At 43.6% G+C, this 12482-nt stretch overlaps 2 pseudogenes; one reads left to right on the forward strand and one right to left on the reverse strand.

Annotated features, from left to right (window-relative positions):
* Positions 1–2140: 2140 nt before the first annotated feature.
* On the forward strand, positions 2141–2259 carry LOC141125167 (5S ribosomal RNA; annotated as a pseudogene).
* A 573-nt stretch (positions 2260–2832) lies between these two features.
* LOC141110211 (uncharacterized) lies at positions 2833–8880 on the reverse strand (annotated as a pseudogene).
* Between the last annotated feature and the right edge of the window lie 3602 nt (positions 8881–12482).

Genomic DNA, 12482 nt, shown 5'->3' on the forward strand with positions numbered 1-12482 from the left:
GATCTTGACCAAACTTTCACACCAGCTCAACGCCAGAACATTATATCTCTGTCACTAAAATCATCGAGGTACACGAAAACCCAGGAGCTGAGCTATAAACTATTAACATGTTGGTATTATACCCCTCAAACTCTTAATAAATTCTTCCCAGCTGCTTCAGAAAGTTGTTGGAGAGGTTGCGAAGAACAAGGAACCTTACTTCATATTTTTTGGCTTTTATGTCCAATAATTAGACAGTTTTGGCAGGAAGTACAGAGGATCATTCAAAAACTCACAGAGTACCAGATCCCGGATGACCCGGCCTGCTTCCTATTACAGTATTCACAAATCCCACTTAAGAAATATAAGAACTCAGTACTAAGTCACCTGGTAAATGCAACGAAACGCTGCATCGCCTCGTGCTGGAAGGACCCACGACCACCCCCCATCTCCAATGGTTCAATAAAGTTAGGAGAGTAGAAATAATGGAAAATCTTTTGCCTACGACATTGGATAGAAAGGAACAAATTATCAAAATATGGTCCCCATGGGAGGTATTCATACAGTCGGAAGAGGGGAAGAGACTACTGGGAGATGTAGGGGGGGGAGTGAGGCCCCTGTGGAAGTAAACGAGGAGATCAAGACGGGTCCCCCTCCCCTGGGTCGGGGAAAACCCCTCCCCCTTTTTTTTTTTCTTGTTGCTGTTTAGCCTGGCGAGATATGGTTATGTTTGTTTCGGGGGGGGGGATTGTTTTTTGCTGTATGTATAATAAGAATAAAATAATAGGAGAACTGAAATAAAAATGTGATATATTTGAGCAGAAATAATGTAATCACTGGAATTTATTGCTTATATGATATATGTATGAAGTGATGAAACTGTAAGCTGTTGTACATATTTTTTGTTCTCATGTAACAGAAATAAAGAATTAAAAAAAAATAGGTTATCCTGCTGAGGCCCAGGAGGCAGCTTTATGTTTGCAATAGTTGCTATGAGAGATTCTATCCTTCAGGCCTTGCGCCCTTCGCTAAGCGCCTTGTAAGAAGCTCCTGGCTAGTCTTCCTTTTTGTGGTGAAACAGCTATTTGGAGATGTTTTTGATAATACATCCAAAGAAATTCTACTGGAAAGCACCCCTTTTGCCAGTTAAGAAAAAGAGTAAATGTATTTTCGTTTCAAAGCTCCTTCTCCTGTGCCAGAGGCATCAGCCTCCAGGCAGTCACGGCGGCTTCCACCATCAGGTTCGATCGAATAGGGGGAATTCCTTTGCAGATCTCAAGGATCTGGCAGGAAGAGTGTCGGGACTTCTTCAATAGCTCCAGGGTACCCGTCTCCTCGTTTTCTCAGATCAAATGTTTCCAACGCATCCAGGAAAAAAGAAAAAAAGTGATCATGGGGATCCCCATGTAAGAACAGAGGTTGGGGTTTGATTCAAACCTCTTTTTTTCACGGTGCCAAATCCGAATGGACATTCTGGATCTCAAAAATCTAAATTCAATTCCTGAATATAACCACCTTTATTTCGTATGGAGTAAATCCAAATCAGTTATCTCTATCCTACAAGGAGGAGAATTTCTGGCGTCAATCAACATCAAAGATGCATACCTCCGTATGCCTATTTCCTTGCTCAATAGTAATATCTACTTTTCAAGGTGGAAAATCTTCATTTTCAGTGTGTAGCTCTGCTTTCCAGTCCAGCTACTGCACCTTGAGTGTTTACACAGGTTCTGGGCCCTCTTCTAGCCAGATTAGGGGCCCAAGGTATAACGATTATGGTTTACCTAGTCGATCTGTTCTTGATAGACCAGTCGGTAGCCCGCTCAGACCAGACCTGGAATATCTAGGTCAGATTCTCAACCTAGGAGAAATCTTCTTTAAAACCATGAAGAAGGCTAAAATACTTGGGTCCGATCATAGGTACACCCAGAAAAGGGTATTCTTACCCCAGGCAAAGATCAGCGCCATAAAGGAACTGATTTATGTGGTCGAAGCAAGATGAATTTCTTCTATTCAACCTTGTATGAGGTTGATGGGAAAGATGGTGGCTTCATTCGAGGCCGTTCCTAATGCTCAGTTTCATTCGAGACTGCTGCAAAACAGTATCCTATCGGCTTGGAACAAAGGGTTCAAGCTCTACATTCCCAATGTGTCTGACTCCAAAGCCTACGGCCACATCACCCTGATAGCACCTGATCTCGTCTGATCTTGGAGGCTAAGTAGGGTTAGGCCTGGTTAGTACCCAGATGAGAGACCACCTGGAAATACCAGGTGCTGTAGGCTGGGTGTGCCGGAGCCTCAGTTTATGGTTAATATCCAAAAATCTACTAAAAAATCCTTCATTCAGTTACCTGGGAAGTGGTAACAACATATGCCAACCTTTTTTGTTTAGGTTGGGGAACAGTCCTGGAAGAGGCAACTGTCCATGAGAAATGGCCCAGATCAGAAATGGCCTTGCCCATTTTACATTTTAAAAAATTCAGGCAGAGCTCTTGGTCCTGAGGGCCTGAACGTTCGGTTTATGGTATTGTCCTTGTTGCAGAGTGCGATTGTTAGGTGCAGAGGAGTCAATTCAGATCAGACGTTGTGGAGTAACAGGAACTGACTTCTTTATTGGAACATGACTGGCAAGAAGTATACAGATATCACCTCACATGGTAAGAAGAACACAGACAGGAAAAAGAAACCAACAAGTACAACACTATACACAGGAAATACAACATATCATAGAAAACTGCACAGCACAGCATACCACTGAGCATTAGCGACTTCTAGTGTCCTGTTTGAGAATCTGTTGTATCTCCAACACCCTTTCTCAACCGTTAAGGCTTAGTCTGTTAAACCTATCTTCTTTGTAAGCCTTGAATGTCTTTCAGCGGTCAGGGGCTTTGTAAGGATATCTTCTGTCATATCCTCGGTTGGGCAATAAAGTAACTCAAGAAGACCTTGCTCTTGAAGATCCCTAAGAAAGTGAAACTTCACATCAATGTGCTTGGTTCTTGAATTAACTCCTTCCATGTGCGCAAGTACAAGGCATCCTTGATTGTCCTCATAGATTTCTGTTGGTCCCAACTGTGGTTGACCCAAGTCTGTTAATAACTGCCTTAGCCATATAACTTCTTGGCTTGCCTGCGCTGCAGCGACATATTCTGCTTCAGTAGACGACAGTGTAACAGAGAGTTGCTTTCTACTAGTCCAACTGATAGCACCACCTGACAGAAAGAATAAGTAGTCACTGGTAGATTTTCTGTCACTGGTGTCTCCTGCCCAGTCAGCATCCACATATCCTGTTAGGGTGATTTCATCACTTGCTGGTAACTTATATGCCCCGTACACACGGTCGGATTTTCCGATGGACATTGTCCGATCGGAGCGTGTTGTCGGAAATTCCGACCGTATGTGGGCTCCATCGGACATTTTCCATCGGGTTTTCCGACATACAAAGTTGGGCAGCAGGAGATAAAATTTTCCGACAACAAAATCCGATCGCGTCAATTCTGACCGTGTGTGGCCTGTTCCGACGCACAAAGTGCCACGCATACTCAGAAGAAATTCCGACACGGGACAGCTCGTTCTGGTAAACTTAGCGTTCGCAATGGATACAGCACTTTCGTCACGCTGCAATGTTAAAAATGGTTTAATACAGCGCACTCTCTTCTTCTTTATAATGTGACAAGAATTAAGTCGTTTTGCTGCTCCTATTCACACACACTTCTCACAAACTTCTTTCGTTACTATTTATCGGGATTCCCTCAATATATTTTGATTTCTCACATCTGACAACATATTTTTTTTTTTTTTTTTTACTTTAATGTAGAATCTTTTTTTGTGTTTCTCTTTTTTAATTTTTTTTTTGGTGCTTTTGATTTGTACTCCCGAAAATGTTTGTGTGTTTTTTGTGACAAGTTCCCACAACACCATTGATATGTTGTTCTATTTAATCTGTAGGAGATTGTTTGGTGTTGTTGTCCCTTGTTAATTTCACATTTTATGTTAGAAATGTACCTGAATCGTCACCAACAAACTGTCCTTTTTGGATGAAAACACACACAGGAGAGTAGAATTTACCTAAAAATATTTTATTAAGGGGTCACAACTATAAACAAAGAGGGAGGCAACGCTGGAGAAACTGCAGAAGTGGGCGAAGCCTTGGACCCCCAGGGCAGACATCAATTATTTAAAAGCAAAATTGGTGGCCTGAGGAGTCCATATCTAAGGGAGGGCAGTCTGGTCCAGAAGTCCCAGGCTGTGGTCATACGAGAGACTGCATCTTCTGTCAGACCAGACTGAACCCAGGGTCATCACTCTTTGGTCTTCCTTCCACGCCTCCTTCCACGCTGTGGCTGTGGAGTTGTGGCAGCAGGAGGAGGAGGAGGAGGAGGATCGTCGATCTCAATGACATCCGTCTTGTGTGTCAGTTCCCCACTCTCCCCCTTACGAAGGACTTTATAAATCAGGTCCTCAGAGATCTTGCGTTGGCCCTCCTGCATGCCCAGCAATTTGGTGGCAGCCATGCAGGCAAAGGCCTCTTCAGGACTGGGGAAGGCTCTGAGGGACGCCGAAGCCTCCTGGATCAGCCTGTATGCTGAATCCTGCACAGGACTGGGAGTGGCCTTCCTGGCTCATTTATGTGGCAGGCGGAGGGGAGGAACCTGAGACTCAGTCAGGCTGCGACTTGTCCCAGGCTTCTCTTGGTTGACACTTAGCCCCGCCTCCTCCTGGCTGCCACTAATCCCCGCCTCCTCCTGGCTGACACTAATAATCCCCGCCTCCTCCTGGCTGACACTAATAATCCCTGCCTCCTCCTGACTGCCACATTCCACAGCCTCCTCCTGGCTGAGGTCTTCCTGTGTATGAAAAAGGGACATAGTTTTAGTTTTTTTTACATCAATCACACACAGTTTTCACCTCCTGACTGCTGCAAATTCAATGTTAACAAATATAACAGACTATCCTTCTGAGCCCAGCATTTTGCATTCTTGTCCCAATTTTGGGTGACCACTACTGTCTATTGATATGTAAAACACTTTTTTTAATCAGCAATTAATGATCAATAATAACATCTAGTAAACATCATTTATTTATTGCCCAGAAATCTGTCGAAGAATGCTATACCTGACTCCAGCTGGGCTCCTCCACTTCTTCCTGGCTGGAAGGCCCAGGTTGGACATCGGAAGCCTCAGCTGGGGTGGAAGGAAGAGTGGAAGGAAGAGTGGAGAGGGATTCCCTGACTTCAGTGTGGTCTGACAGAAATCGCAGTCTCTCATAGTACCACAGCCTGGGGACATAAATGTCATCTGCTGCAGCTCCGGACCTCTGGGAATCTGTGACCTTCTTGCGCTTCCTAAGATAAGTGCTCCTCAGGCCACCAATTTTAGCTTTTAAATAAGGGATGGTTGCTGTGGGGACCACCGGCTTCACCAACTCCAGCAATTTCTCCAGCGCTGCCTGCCTCTTTTGTTTATGGTTATAGTGGGGGGTGTCTCACTTGCCACAGACAGGGCAGCTCCCTGTACTTGTCAATAAACAGGGGCAGGAAATTGTGGTCGTTGAACCCATCCATTTTCTCTGCAAGACACAACACAAGACAAACCCTAATGTCAGGCCAAACTCCCCTAATCTTGTTACAATATAGGCTTCCATTTCGAAGCAGTATAGGCCCAAGTTTAGATCCTACCTTCGTTAGCACGATCGGCGTCTCCGATGCTCCTTCCTCCGCTCACAGATCGTACGTAAGACGCGCGCGTTACGATTTATACACACTGCGCATGCGTATAACTCCGCCTGCCCCTGACGTTCTTTCTATTCTATTCCCCGCCCCTTTTCGTTCAGCACAGTGGAGGAAGAGCACATGGCGGATAGACAGCAGGATAGTGCTAATTACAGCAACGAGGAGGAGGAGGAGGAGGAAAGGCCGGAGCCTGAAACGTCCCGATCCAGAAAGAGATTAAAGGACTCAAATATGTCCTTTGGGGAGATGTTGGAGATGGTGGACATCCTGAAGAAGGCCAACTATGATGGAAAGTATGGGCCTTACCCCAACCACAATGTCCGAAAGGCCAAGATCATGGCGAAAGTGGTCAGAAGTCTGCACCGGAAATTCAGGGTACGACGATCGAAAGATCAGCTCAGGAAGCGGTGGTCGGGCCTGAAATTACGAGAACATGAACAGTACAGAAAGATCCGGAGAGTGCTGCAAAAAAGTAAGTAGTTGTGCTGTGTTCCTATTGTTCTTGTGTTTATTACATTCGTGCTGCTCCATGTGCTTTTAGGAACTGTTGTACAGTTTAAAATGGCAACTTTCATGTTCATGGGCACATTATTCGTTCGGATCACACATTTTTATTTCGGACGATAAAATACCATTGTTTAGGCCATATGCATTTGGCCAGCATTTTGAGGCCCTATACTTGTCTTCAAAGAATTTGGTTGTGTAGATGGCTTTGTTACTAGAATGAAATGCAAACTAGATTCTGTGTAAGGAGAGGACACTCAGCAGCTGTTTACACATCTGGACGCTGGAGCACTAGTGTGGGATACAAAACCGCCATTTTTATTAGGGGGCCACACAGGTGCTCCAGTGTATACTATAGGGGGGGGCTACATCTGTGAAGCTTGTACCAAACAGGTAAAGTATTGCAGCTTGACAAAGGACACTAAAAAAGCTACATCTTGGAACTCGGCTAAAATAGACAATTGTACCCCACTTCCAAGCAATGTTTCATCTTTATAGTTCTGCCATCAAATATCTGTGTGCTAAGTATACCATTTTTGTTTTACGTAGGTGAGAAAAGACTCGGAGGACACCCAGATCCTGATCGGGGAGATCATGGGGTGTAATTTACAATTGGAAAACATCAAGCAAAACATCAATGATGTTATTCCAAAATATAAAAACATCATTGATGTTTTGGGGCGAGTTTAAAGCCCCTCCAAATCACTTTCTTCTTTTGTCTGCTACAATGTGCGAAATGTTTTTGTGATTTTTCCAAAAGCCAAATTTGGAGGATGCACACAGTGTGTCAACATGTGCTATCTGCCATCACGGGAGAAATGGACGCGTTTTGGGGGTGCAACCCCTTCCTCAATAATAAAGTAGCTGTGAGGAAGGGCTTTCTCCCCCAAAACACGTCCCTTGATCCCCCGTGATGGCAGATAGCACATGTTGACATTGGGAAATTTGTGTGCATCTTCCAAATTTGGCTTTTCCTGGGGTGATTTCCCCCCATCTGAACGCAATATCAAACACAGTTCCTAAATACTCATGTCTGATATTGCCTTCAAGTTCTACCAAATGTGAACTTTGTAAGATCAAGATTTGTGTCTTTCTTGTGGGTTTTACACAGGCCTGTTTTCTATAAAATACACATTTTGATTTTGGATAATGACACCACAAAAATTGTTATACAACAAACATGTTGGTTTGTCAGAAAAACCTTTGGTAAATGCACATGTGATTGTGCAGGTATTAAAAAGATTGCTCATCAAGAATGTGTGGATTATTGTCTCAACACTACAACACTTTTGGGGTGATGTAATTGTTGTTTTATGAGAAAATGGGGGTTATTTCCTAAGGGCAAATCCTCTTTGCACTACAAGTGCAGTTTCAGTGCAGTTGCAAGTGCACTTGTAGTGAAAAGTGTCTTTGCATTTAGTAAATAACAGCCAACAGTGCTTTGTATAAGGTTACACAATCACGACATTTTCTGCACTCCACACATTTCTGTCAGGGTCAGCTAAAACAAACACAAGCAGTAAATGTCCACAAAGAAGAGCCTGGGGGGAGAATGCCTGTCGAGAACTTGAGGTCCTGCAGACTTCTCCCTGTGGCCAAATACCGCAGGGTAGCGACCAACCTCTGCTCCGGAGTGATGGCTTGCCTCATGCAGGTATCCTGACTGCTGATATAAGGGGTCAGCGAAGCCAACAAACGGTGAAATACGGGGTCCGTCATCCTGAGAAAGTTCCTGAAATCATCAGGATTATTCTCACGGATCTCACGGAGCAAAGGCATATGACAGAACTGGTCACGCTGAAGCAACCAATTCTTGGTCCATGAACTCCTCCCCACCCTGTTCATGGACTGGACTTGTGTCAAGGTCAGGACCCCAACACCAAGCCCCCGCACAGCACGAACTCTACGAGGAGTACGCATACGAAACATGGCTAGAAAACGGTCGGCTGCTCAGAACGAAGTAACAGAACACACTGAAGAACAGCAAGGCCTGTGAAGAGCGACCTGAAAACCAGTAACCAACGAACAAGAATACAATGACTACTTAAAGTCATGCGGAACTTGCTTGCACGCACTGAAGAGCAGATACAAACCCACAAGCACAAACTGAACGGCAGAAAACGATCTGAAAGCCACGAGTCTGAAAAAGCGTGAATCGTCTCTCACCAAACTTTTACTAACACGAGATTAGCAAAAGGAGCCCAAAGGGTGCCGCGCTTGGTTCTGCACCGGCCTTTTCTAGTCTCGTCGTACGTGGTGTACGTGACCGCGTGGTTGTCGATCGGAAATTCCGACAACTTTGTGCGACCGTGTGTAGGCAAAACAAGTTTGAGCCAACATCCGTCGGAAAAAATCCTAGGATTTTGTTGTCGAATGTCCGAACAAAGTCCGACCGTGTGTACGGGGCATAAGTTTTAGTGCGAAGTCCCTTTCAGATAGCGAATGATTCGCTTTACAGCATTCAAGTCCTTTTTACTTGGCATCGAAACCTTTCTTCATAGGATTCCAACAGTTGCTGCAATGTCCGGCCTTGTAGCAGTAGTAAGGTACTGCAATTTCCCTATTGCTTTTCTGTATTGAGTATTAGTAGGTAATGGGTTATCTTGACAATTCATCTCCTTTAGGTAGTTGGTTTCCACGGGAGACTTTACCGGTTTGGCGTCTTCCATTCCAAATATTTCAATTATTTCTTGTATTTTGTGTCTTTGGTTCAGAAGAAAGCTGCCATCTTCCTCTCTCTCGATCTGGATACCGAGGTAATTCTTTATGTTGTCAAGATCTTTGGTGTCAAAGTGCTGATTTAGTTTTTTCAGTATTTCTGCTTCATCCCTTTCTTGCTCAAAACAAATCAGGATATCATCCACATAAATGAGCATATAGACCCATCGATTTGCCAACCTCTTTGTGTATAAGCAGGGGTCTGCTTTACTCCTTAGAAAGTTTTGATGTGTAAGCACTTCATTTATTTTTATATTCCAAGCCCTGGCTGCTTGCTTTAGACCATATATACTCCTGCAAAGTTTGCATACTAGGTCTGACCTTTGTTCGTCTTTGAATCCTGGTGGCTGTTCCATGTAAATTTCTTCTGTTAAATCGCCATGTAGAAACGCGGTTTTCACATCAAAATGTTTCACTTACATTTTCCTTATGGCGGATATTGTCAGTAAAGTCCGTATTGTAGTGTGCTTGACTACTGGTGCAAACGTCTCTTCATAGTCCTCTCCGTATTTTTGAGAATAGCCCTTGGCTACTAGTCTTGCTTTGTACCGTTCAATTGTGCCATCTGCATTGTATTTCACTTTAAAAGTCCATTTACAGCCTATGACTTTCCTTCCGGGTGGTAGTTCTGTAAGTGTCCATGTTTTGGTGTCATGCATGGATTTCATCTCTTCCTTAGCAGCCTTTATCCATTTACTTGCTTCTTGTTCTGGAAGTTGAGATATGTCTTCCCAGCTCACAGGTTCGTTGATATTGGCAGTACTTGCTTTGTATGAGAGACGTATAGGTGGTTTAACCTTATTTTCTCTTGTTGAACGTCTCGTTTTTGTGTCGGAGTCTTCTTGTTTCTGCTCTTCAGTGCTGGCTGAGTCTGCACTTACTTCAACTGTTTGTTCGGAAGTTACAGAGATGGGCTGGTCAATGTCAGTTTGCTCTTCTATTCTCGTTTCTACTGTTGTCATTACATTGTCTCTTAAATCTTCAACAAAAGTTATGCTGTTGCTAATGGTAACCTTGTTGTTTTGGGATTTAGGATTCTGTAACCCTTAACATTGTCATTGTATCCAACGAAGATACCTTCAAACGCTCTGTTCTGGAGTTTGGTTCGTTTTTCTTCAGGTATATAGATGAATGCTTTGCGTCCAAAAACTTCTCATTGTGCCATAGTTCATATGGGGTTTTCTGTTCTGGAAAGAAGTCTGTTCTGCAAATATATAGCTGTCATGGCTGCCTCACTCCAGTATTTTTGTGGTAGTCCAGAGTCTGTCAGCATACATCTGATCATTTCAGTCAGAGTTCTATTCTTTCTTTCAGCTACTCCATTTTGTTCTGGTGTGTACAGGACTGTCTTTTGATGTTCTATTCCATTCTGTTTTAAGTACTCTTGTATCTTACTTCCTGTGAATTCACCTCCATTATCGCTCCGAAGTATGAGAGGCTTCCTCTGAAACTTGTTACTGGTCTTTGTTATATAGTCTTTTAATTTGTCGAAAACTTCACTCTTGTGTTGCATTAGGTAGGTGACTGTGTATCTTGAATAGTCGTCTATGAAAGTCACTATGTACCTGTTGCCTCCAGGTGTGGGTGGGTTTAGAGGACCACACACGTCACTGTGAACTAAGTCAAGTGGTCTTGAAGCTCTCTTCTGACTGACTTTGGGAAGTGTTGCTCTTGTTGCTTTGGATTTAATGCATCATTCACACTTAACAGTAACTGGCAAGGGGATACTGTTAGATCCCTTGTCAGATTCCTCCTTTGTAGTTCTTGTATGCATTCTGGGTGTCTGTGACCTAGACGTCTGTGCCATATATGTATACAGTCATTGTGCTTGTGTGTATATAGTCTCACCATTTCCTTCACTGTGTCGAGGTGATATAGATAATCATCCAGCTTGGCACTTGCTATTGTCTGTTTGCCGTTTAGAATAGAACACTTGTCACCTCGGAATTTTACAGTGAGTCCTGTGGCTGTTAGACGCTTCACAGATAAGAGTCCTCCTTCTAGATTGGAACATAAAGCACATCTTTCACTGGTATGGCTAAATTGTGTCCCGCATCATCCGGACATACAAGGGTTCCATGCCCATATCCTTCTGCATGTATTTTGCTTCCATCTGAGAGATAAATAGTTTCTTTGTTGTTCAGATCAAGTTCTGTGAAGAAACTTTTATCACTCGTCATGTGACTGGTTGCCCCGGAATCGATGCACCAGCCTTGGCATTTGTTGTTGCCTGTCGTTTTAAATGTGGCATTCCAGTTTCCTTCCCATGGATCATTGATTATGGTTTTGACCTTTTTTTTAGCATAAGAGGGACGCTGTCTCATTTGCTCTGCTTTCCATATAGTACAGTCTTTCTTTATTTGTCCCTGTTTGTGGCATCTGAAACACACTCTGGTCTCTTTCCTGTGTAACTTTGCATCTGTAACTTTAAGAGCGGTTCTGGTGTCGGTTTCTGTGGAGTCATGCACTAATTCCTTTCTTCTCTGATACTCATCTATGAGCCTGGTTTTTACAAATGCGAGCTTTAGATCTGTCTCAGGTCGTGTCTCCAGTGCATTGATTAGTGCAGTATATGTATCAGGCAAACTGCATAACAACATGGCTGCAGTGTGACTGTCTGTTATATTCTCCCCGATTGATCTGAGTTGCGCAATCACTTTCAGCATTGCACTTATATGCTCCTGCATGTCCTGTTCTCTTCCAAGTCTCATTTTGTAAAGTTTCCGCAGCAAAAACAGCTTGCTGTTTAAACTGGATCTTTCATGCAGTCTTTTCAGTATGTCCCACATGCCTTTCGCTGTGTCCTCATGACCTATATGAATGAGCTGATCATCCTCCACTAGTAAGCTTATGGTGGCTTGTGCCTGTCTGTTTTTCTAGTCCCAGTCCTGATTATTATCCTGTGGCCTCTCTGTGGTGGTAACCTCCCACAAGTCATCTCTGGATAATAGCATTTCCACTTTGAACTTCCATAACTGATAATTGTCATTGTTCAGCTTGGCCACTGAGAGTTTAAGCTCTGAGTTTCCGGCCATTTTTCCCCTCCTTTATATACAAACAGTCTTACTTGTCTGTAGGAGATGTCACTGGAAACCTTCCTTATGTCAATCTCCGCATCAGCCACACTGTCTTCCGTTCAAGGCTTTGTTCTGCCTGGGCCGCACCTGGTTGTATGACTTTATCCGGACACGGGGCCCATAACCTGTTGCAGAGTGCGATTGTTAGGTGCAGCGGAGTCAATTCAGATCAGACGTTGTGGAATAACAGGAACTGACTTCTTTATTGGAACATAACTGGCAAGAAGTATACAGATATCACCTCACATGGCAAGAAGAACACAGACAGGAAAAAGAAACCAACAAGTACAACACTATACACAGGAAATACAACATATCATAGAAAACTGCACAGCACAGCATACCACTGAGCATTAGCGACATCTAGTGTCCTCTTTGAGAACTGCAGTTAATAGGCTAAGCTGAAATATGTTGTATCTCCAACAGTCCTGCCAGGATTCAATCCGACAATGCCACAGCAATGGCCTATATCAGGG

The sequence above is a fragment of the Aquarana catesbeiana genome, linkage group LG01, assembly GCF_042186555.1.
Source record: "Aquarana catesbeiana isolate 2022-GZ linkage group LG01, ASM4218655v1, whole genome shotgun sequence".
Taxonomy (NCBI): Eukaryota; Metazoa; Chordata; class Amphibia; order Anura; family Ranidae; genus Aquarana; species Aquarana catesbeiana.